The sequence below is a fragment of the Hyperoodon ampullatus genome (assembly GCF_949752795.1).
Source record: "Hyperoodon ampullatus genome assembly, chromosome: 4".
In the NCBI taxonomy this organism is placed as follows: Eukaryota; Metazoa; Chordata; class Mammalia; order Artiodactyla; family Ziphiidae; genus Hyperoodon; species Hyperoodon ampullatus.
In genome coordinates, this window is record NC_136917.1 from 59,556,371 (window position 1) to 59,566,195 (window position 9,825).

A 9,825-nucleotide genomic window follows, 5' to 3' on the forward strand; every position below is an offset into this window, starting at 1 on the left:
ATATAGTAGTTCGGTTACCTTCTAATAAAACTAATAATCACAAGCAGCCTTGAACAAAAATTTAAATTCGATACAGTCTTCCTTTTTTGGTGACAAGTGCTTGATAGGTCCCAAAAGGAAAACTTCCTGGGATTATTCCAGTTGTCTTCCCCACTTAAAACTCCACCCTTGCTACACAATAGTACAACACATGTGATCTGACCCCTCAATACCTTTCTTTTCCCCTACCCTCCTACTATACTTTGACCTTGCTTGGACAGTCTTCCCACAGATTTCTACCTGACTCATCCCTCAATTTTTCATAAGTCATAAGGTTTTTTTTTTTTAATTTAGTCATAAGGTTTTGAAATGTCATAAAACATGCTGCCGCCTTCAAGTCCCTGTCATTTCCTATCCTTACCCTACTCTTTCTCCACAGCAGTTATTACCACCTAATTTGTCTTTCCCCCCATTGCTATGGTCTGAATTTTTAGGTCCCCCAAATCCCTATGTTGAAATCCTAACTCCTACGGTGATGGTATTAGGAGGTGGGGCCTTTGGGAGGTGGTAGATCAGTAGAAGGGGCTCTAGAAATCCCTGATCCCGTTCCACCATATGAGGACACATTTAAGTTTATGACCTGGAAGAGGGCTCTCACCTGACCATGCTGGCACCCCAATCTCAGACTTTCCAGCCTTTAGAACTGCAAGATAAATTTTGTTTATAAGCTACCGAGCCTGTGTTATTTTGTTATGGCAGCCTGAACGGACTAAGACCCACCGTTTTAAGTTTCAAGAAGCCAGAAACTTTTGTTCACTGCTATTTTCCAACATTAGAACAATGCTTGGCACTTAAGCACTCAAATCTTCTGTCAAATCAGTCTCTCCCACTGTCCAAAAACTCTTGGGTGGTTTGGTTTCTCCATTTGAGAGAGAGAAGCCTTAATTTTTAAGTTTATAAATTATACTCTCATCTGTCAAGAGTTCTAGGGGCAACAAACCAAACCCAGAAATTAGAACTTAACTGGTAAAAGATAAGTCTTAAATAGGAAAAGAATTCAAGGAGAAATTAATAGTAATGTTTAGAGGACTAAAAATGTGGCCTGAGGTATTCCTGGGCCAGCAAAGAGGGAATAGGAATGACCAGAATAAATGCGCAACCCTCTTATACGTCATAGGTGTAAAAGTCCAATCCTGTTGCTGACTCTCTTGAAAATATTTACCCAAGTGGAGTTTTTTCTCAACTTTTTATTTCAAACCTGTTTTTAGAAAATTAAAAGAACGGTATAATGAACACACACAAAACACCATTCACCTAGATTCAATTAGCATTTTGCTACATTTGCACTCTTTCACACTGGGTGTGTGTTCACTCTATATTTGTTTTCTGAACATCATGACACTTCAGCCTAAATATTTCAGCACTCTTAACATTCTCCCCACAAATACTATAATCAGGAAATTTAGCACTGATACACTACTACCATATATATAGTCCATATAAGAATTTCCCTGATTGTCTCAACTTTTTCAGCTAAGGTCAAAATCAAAGATTGCACATGGCATTTAGTTCTATCCTTTTCCTAAGAATAGTTCCTTTGCCTTTTTGTCTTTTCATAAAGGGTACAGGCCATTTGTTTTACAGAAGAGCCCTTTGTTCAGATTCACCTGGTGATTTCCTTGTGCTCAGTGTCATGTACACATTATTGGTATGGATACTACGTAAGTCGTGTCTTAATGCATCAATTACCAGGGAGAACAAGATACCAATTCTGTGCTTTGCTCCACACTTCATTCTTAAAGATACCTTTAATAAGTAATCTGTGGGAGTGGCTTAATTTTAAGTATAACATCTATACTAGGGATTCTATAGGAAGAAGGAGCAGTAAAGAGAAAATCAAGTTCTTACAGATGGTACATGAGAAGATCGGGAGGAAAGAGACAACTCAAAATTTGAAAATAAACTGCTTCAAGCAAAGACCCTTCACTATTTCAGATACCACTGTGACTCCATTCTCCAGTCCTAAGGCTGCTTTGTTAGGGCTATGTCTCCACCTTTCCTTCCTCTGGTATCAGAAGAACAGTGAAATGAGTGAAAGCCCTAGATAGGGAGCTATAAGGCAACATACATTATTCAACCTGTGAAGGAGGTAATGTAGCAATTACAGGAAGAACCATTGAAACAGCCATTTTAGTAGGTCAAAACCAGTTGAATATCACCAATTTCATATTGTTAAACCTAATTACAATGCACCATCAATCCCATTTCTGCTGCGGTAAGTCAGGAAATGGAAATCTATCTTCACACTAAAGAGAATACTGCAGCTGAACCAACCTTTAATAATTAAAACTCAATGCTGAGTGAGATCACAGGAAACAGGAAATGTTCCACCTAAACCGTAAGCTCTTAAACAGGTTCTTGGAGCCCCTAACCCAGAGCACAGAGATTTGGGGCAATGGTTGGGAAGTGGGGAGTCCATGTGAGTGACTTCAGGGGGTCTATAAACCACTGATTATAAAATGCAAGACTGCAAATATTAATTTTTCTGGGGAAACGGTCCATTGCTTTTACTGGTTTGTTGAAGGAATCTGTGACCAAAAGGTTAAGAACCACAGATTTCCTAAATGGGAAACCAATCTACCTTACTAGTCTAACTACTTAAATTCAAGCCATACACCTTGGTCCATGTCCCCCTTGCCTTTAGCCATCTCCCCAGTCTTGCCTTTCCATATCTTAGGTATCCTTGGTCTACCCTCTTCTATGAAGCCTTCCCCATTCAGCCCACACTGGCTGTTTCACTCAAATTCTTACACTCTTATTTTTCAATTTTTTAATGTTCAATTCAGGAACTTATTATAGCTTTTAATATTTTCTCCCATCTTCCTTTGGATTATTTTGAAGCAAATTCCAGAAATCATAATTTTACTCTAACATTGTACCTCTAAAAAGGTTATTCTATAAAATATAACAATATCATGATCATATTGAAAAATATTAACTCCTTAACGGCAAAAACTTGAATGTTCAAATTTTCCCAATATTTTCAAAAACTTTTTTTTTTTTGGCCACGCCACGTGGCATGCAGGATCTTAGTTCCCTGACTAGGGGTTGAACCCGGGCCCCCTGCACTGGGAGCACGGAGTTTTAACCACTGGACTGCCAGGGAAGTCTTATAACTTTTTCAACTGTTAAAGAGTCAGGAGCCAATAACGGCCACACCCTATATTGGTTGATATGTCCCTTAAGTCTCTTTTAAACTATAGGTTTCCTTGCCTCTTTTTCCTCTGCTTTGCAATTTATTTGTTGAAGAAACTGCCACTTGTCCTATAGTCCTGTAATCTCCTACATTCTACATTTCACTGATTGCATTCTTATGATGTCATTTAACATGTTCTTCCATCCCCACTTGATCTGATTCAAGTTAAGCTTTTTGACAAGATAAGTTCATCAGAGGGTATATAATTCTGGTTGGCTCTTTTGTGATGTTAGCAGCCACTGATGATCATTACCTAGATCTCTAATTTCATTAAAGGTATACTATTCTACTTCTATCTTTTCTTCATTTTTTTATATGAAATACCTCTCTAGTGAGAAACTTCCCCTCATAACAAGTAACTAGTTACCCTGAGGTAGAGTTCATATGGGAAAGGCTTCTTTATTTACTGGTTTTTAGAATGAGTTAGATCTGTAGTATTAATCAAAGGTGAGACCAGTGAGATTTCTTGGGTGTCTTTGTGAACTCACGGATTTTAACTTATTTAATGTGCTTCAATTCACTGCAATTATTCTTATTAATGCTCAAATTCTTCTAACTTTGGCCTTGGTAGGCTTTTCCTACTGGCTTAGTTTTGACAAGACCCCATTAGTAAAGGACAGTATCTTCCATAAATGGTGTTGGGAAAACTGGACAACCACATGCAAATGAATGAAAATGGGCCACTATCTTACACCATACACAAAAATTAACTCAAAATGGATTAAAGACGAACGTAAGACCTGAAACCATAGAACTTATATAAGATAACATAGACAGTAAGCTCCTTGACATCAGTCTTGGATTTTTTGGGATTTGACACCAAAATCAAAAACAACAGCAAAAAAAGGGGGGTGGGTACACCAAACTAAAAAGCTTCTGCACAGCAAAGGAAACCATTAACAAAATGAAAAGGCAACTTACTGAATGGGAGAAAATATTTGCAAATCATATACCTGGTAAGGAGTTAGCTCCCAAAATATATAAAAAACTCATACAACCCAATAGCAAAAAAATAATCAAAAAATGGGCAGAAGACATGAACAGACATTTTCCCAAAGACACACAGATGGCCAAAACGTACATGAAAAGGTGCTAAGCATCACTAATCATCAGGGAAATGTAAATCAAAACCACAGTGAGGTATCACCTCACACCCGTAGAATGGCTATTATCAAAAAGACAAGAAATAACAAGTGTTGGCATAGATGTGGAGAAAAGGGAACACTTGTGTACTATGACTGAAAATGTAAACTGGTACAGCTACTATGGAAAAGAGTATGAAGGTTCCTCAAAAAATTAAAAAGAGAACTACCACAGGATCCAGAAATTCTACTTCTGGGTATTTATCCAAAGAAAACAAAAACAGAAATTTGAAAATGTTCACTGCAGCATTATTTGCAGTAGCCAAGATATGGAAACAACCTAAGTATCCATTGATGAATGAATGGATAAAGAAGATGTGGTGTATATATACAATGGAATACTATTCAGCCATTAAAAAAATGAATTCGTGCTGCTTGTGATGACATGGATGGAATGAGGGCATTATGCTAAGTGAAATAAGTCAGACAAAGAAAGACAAATACCGTATGATCTCACTTATATATAGAGTCTTAAAAAAAACAAGCTCATGTATACAGAGAACAGATAGGTGGTTGCCAGAGGTGGGGTTGGGGGTGGGGTGGGAGTGATGGGGGTGAGTGAAATGGGTGAAGAGGGTCAAAAAGATAGACTTCCAGTTATAAAATAAATCAGTCTTGGGGATGTAATGTATAATATGGTGACTGTAGTTAATTATACTATATTGCATATTTGCAAGTTGCTAAGAGAGTAAATCTTAAAAGTTCTCACCACAAGAAAAAAAATTATTTAACTATATATGGTGATAGATTTTAGCTAGACTTATTGTGATCACTTCACAATATATACAAATATCGAATCATGTTGTATAGCTGAAACTAATATGATGTTATACATCAATTATACCTCAATAAAAAACCAAAAGTCTATCAGGGTATTAAAAGTACTTAAAAAAAAAAAAAGACCCCCAGTAGTCTTCATTCCTTTCCTTTCTTACTGATATAGCAAAGTGTTTCAGGCTCAATTTGTTCATTTCTGCCTCAGTCCTATAAACAGCTACTTCTCCTTTTATACTATTATCTATTTGTTTAACATTCTTATATCTTTTTTCCCCCCAAAAAAAGACCATAAATTTAAGGACTGCACTACATCTAAAAAGAATGTTCAGCACTTACCTCAGCACTCTGCTAGACAGAAAACTAGTACGCGATGAATATTTACGGAATTGAACTAAAAGATTAGCATCTGTCTAGCTATTCTACAAGGATCTCTACTGAGTCAAGACAGGCAGCACTGGAAACATTAAGCACTTACCTCCTCCCCAGGTGGTCCAATGGCAGGGCTCAATCTCACTCTGCTAATTATTCTTTCATGTTATGGGAAGACCTACTCCAGCTCTAGTGAGTACTCCCTAGAACAAGGATTCTAAAAAAAGAAAAATAATTTTTTCTAGAGTTGAAAGAATGAGAAAAAAAGTTTTCTATGTGCATTTTCTTAAAGTTGGAAATCATTATAAGGTAAAGCATTTAATGGTCCATATCTGCTTAATTTAACAAGACTACAAATTAGTGTAAAGATGTTTGGTTATCTAGAGAGGAAACTGCTGTCATTCCTTAGTTGTAGTCCCCCTTACCACTGAAAGGTTACATTTCACCACTAGGTGTCCACAGGGGAGGAAATGATACCTTACACTGGCCCATTTCAAGTCACTTTCACACACATCTGCACTCCACAATTAAGCAACTGTGCCTTATGTCAATTTACACAAATCTGCAATCCTTTGAGTTTTATATTGTACCATGTAGGTCTTCTTCATAGACTTTTACTTACTGTAAGATTTTTTTATTTACTTAAAGATGGAATCTACAGAACTGCATTCCTTAAATTCACTATGTTTAAGTACAGCCAAGAATTGAGGGCAGACTACACATTCCTTTATTGATCTCTACTTCATGAACCTGTAAGCACTTTAGAGATAGTCTAATCCAGAGATTTTTCAAACTATTTTTTATTTTTCTAGGCACAGAAACATTTTTTTTTCTTTTTGAACAACATACTGTATGTAACTCTTTGATGGATGGACAGGGCAGGGAAAACACACGCAGTTACTAAGATACCTAGGAAAACGTTATCCATTCTACTAATATAGTTAGGGTTATAAATACCCAATATTTTAAACTCCAACTCTGAAAAGTTCTGAATTTCTAACAATCATTAACACACCAGCCATGGAAGCAGCAGAAAATATCCCACAGACCTATTTTACTGGTCCTCTCTTTCCACCAGAAGGAAAAAATCCCTAAGAATTGTACTTTGGATCTGTTCTTCCTTTAGTTTCTCAAACTTATTTTCTGCTAGAGAATGATGAAGTGAGTAGTGTCACAGATCCTCAATAGAAAGAGTATAGAAAAAAGCAGAAGAGGACAGAACAAATTAGGAAAAACTAAAAAGAGAACTAAAATTCACTGGTGACACATGCTTGCTGTAAATGGTACTAGGAACGTCACACAAATTATTCAATCCAACAACAGTCCCAACAAAATAGATGGGATCCCCATTTTACAGACAAGAAAACTGAGATTCTGCAAGATTTAAGAAGTGACTTGTTCAAGGTAAGGAGGAGAGTGAAGGCTCAACCCTAAGACTTCCTAGCTCCAGACTTCTTTTCTTTAACAACCCCAATGACTTCCATAAGAGCCATGGGTTTGCCTTAGCAAAACTTTCCACAGCCATCCCTTGCCGCCTTCTCCACCTTGACTACTCCTAAACTGGCCCCCACATTAGCAACCAATTATTTCATTCTGTACCTAACAGCACTTTGTTCTCAAGCTGCTACAGGTGTTTTCAACATCAAAACAATCCATCCCTTTCCTTTCCCCTGAATCCCCACCTATTTACTAGGAATGTCACCTATACCCCATATTTAAAGTTATTACCTAATGTTAGAGCTGGGGGAAAAGTTCTGAGGTCATCAAGAACAAATCCTTCATTTTTCAGAGGACAACCTGTGCCTGGATAGGTTATATATTCTGCATTTTGAAAAAAATCTTTATCACCGTTATATTACAGGAGGTTCCTCCTGAACACTGAATGGTCATGGCCTCCTCCTTGCCAAAGGAAATAGCATCCCTGTTCTATTCCTCCCAAATCTCTTCTGCTAGAGATCCATGCCAGCTTTCATCTCTAACACACTGATTTCCAACTCTAAGTGCAGAGATGGTGAATTTGCAGCAACTAGGCAAGTAAGCTTTTAGGGCTACAGTTAAACTGCCTGGATTTAGAATATTCTAAGAAAGAAATTGCAGGAATATTACTCAGCCATAAAAAAGAACAAAATAATACCATTTGCAGACACATGGATGGACCTAGAGATTGTCATCCTTAGTGAAGTAAGTCAGAGGGAGAAAAACAAATATCATATGATATCACTTATATGTGAAATGTAAAAAAAATGGTACAAATGAACCTGTTTACAAAACAGAAATAGAGTCACAGGTATAGAAAACAAACACGGTTACCAAGGGGGAAAGGGATAAATTGGGAGACTGGGAATGACATATACACACTACTATATATAAAATAGATAACTAATAAGAACCTACTGTATAGCACAGGGAACTCTACTCAATACTCTATAATGACCTATAAGGGAATAGAATCTACAAAAGAGTAGATATATGTATAGCTGATTCACTTTGCTGTCAGCAGAAACTAACACAACATTGTAAGTCAACTATACTCCAATAAAAATTTTAAAAAAAAGAAACAAATTGCATATCTTGGTAATCACCAAATTTCAAGGATTCAAAGGTTAACAAACAGCAATTCTATCTGGGATGTCATCATGCTTACTTCAGCATGAATCACAAAGAAAAGCCTGTGAGCTAGTCTAGAAAGCCTGTAAAGCCATCACACACAGACCTGAAGCAACACTATAAACATAAAAATGAGCAGGAAAAGAAAATCAAGGCAACCTAGCATAAAAAGTAGGAATTGGGGCAAAGGGAGTGAAGTACGGAAAATCAAAGGACATGGTAGACAACCAGTCAGTAAGCAGTGTTTATGACTATTAAGAAGGCCCATTACTAAGCACACTGAATGGCACACAGTAGAAGTACAATAAATATTATGAGTTAACATATGCTGAAAATTACAAAATGGAACCTAAAGAAGAGATTCCACTCTGGGGATTCATTTGCTGGGGGAAAGAAGACTTGCCCCCCATGTCCCCACCCTGAGCAAACTCCCTTCTACCTTTCTTTGCCTGAGTTTCCCAATGTATGAAATGGGAGTAAAAGCCCCATTTCCAAGGTGTGGACAAAGTTGAAATAACATGCAAAAAGGATTCAAAGCTCACACAAATGCAACCGCCTGAGAGCACCACTGGCATGTCTCATAAGCAATCTCAAATTTAATAAGCACAAGATGAAACCTTCAATAATCCCCCTCAACTTGCTCCTCATCTTGCCCATCTCAGTAAAGGAAACCATTTCAGTACTCTGGCCGTCATTCTTGCTCTTCCTCCTCATCCAACCCATCATCCAGTCCTATCCATTCTAACCTTCAAATATCATTCACTTCTATCTGCACTGTCATCACCCTAATCTAAGCTACAATTATCTCTCACATAAATTACTGACCTTGCTCCAGCACACCAGCTTTTGCAGTTCCTCAAATGTGTTACGCTCCCTCCTGACATACTCCTGTTCACCCTTTGGGTCTCATTCTAGAGTTCTCACTCACTCCTCATTCATGGCACTCTCACACCATTTTGAAGTACTTATGTATTTGTGCAATTATTTTCTTTCACAAACGGCTATAAATCCAACTAAACTAAGAGCTCCACGAAGGTAGGCACTATGATTTGTTTGGTTCTCCTCATGAAAACCGGGTCTGGCACACAGTTTAGGCCCAAATATCTGAATGACTCCAGCTGAGGTGGAGACGTAAAGTAGCCAACTACAACTCCTAACTCAAAAAGACAGCTGCCCAGGTTGCTTCAACACTCTCCCCACCTCCACTCTCAACAGCTCAGACCAAACCATTCATGGCATCAGATACCTCAGGGCTCCAACCTCAGGCAGCCCCTGCTTTCTCCACACACACCCCCCATAAAGTTCCAGGTCCAAAGAGAACCCCTCAGCCCTGGGGCGGGAAGGGACGTGCCTCTTTTGCCCCTGCGGGTGTCGGGGTGCCGGACTACCCAGGAGAAGTCTCCTAATCCGGACACCCTGGCCGAGCGTCTGAACACTAGTCCGCGCAGCCGTGACGCACGCAGGCCCGAGCGCTTCGTTAGCTATGAAGCAGAAAAGTGCGAGGCGCTTCTTTGAGATTTCTCAGACGCAATTTAAACCGCGCGTCCCGGGTCGAGCGTAAAGGCGCGTCGCAGACCCTCAGATGTCCATTCTATTCAAGGAGGGACAGAAAACACAACGACTCACGCGCCTTGCCCTTTAAGAAACACCCCCGTTTGAGCCAGGTGGGGCTCCGAGTAAATCCTCGCGAGAGCC

General features: G+C 38.6%; 1 protein-coding gene across 1 annotated transcript in view; it reads right to left on the reverse strand.

The window, feature by feature from the left end:
* The window catches only part of CTNNA1 (catenin alpha 1), a 347,088-nt gene extending 341,382 nt beyond the window's left edge, over nt 1–5,706 (reverse strand). Inside the window, exon 1 of the mRNA XM_079701645.1 lies at nt 5,630–5,706. The gene's annotated coding sequence lies outside the window, so the exon portion shown is untranslated. The remainder of the gene's footprint in view (nt 1–5,629) is intronic.
* Nucleotides 5,707–9,825: the final 4,119 nt, after the last annotated feature.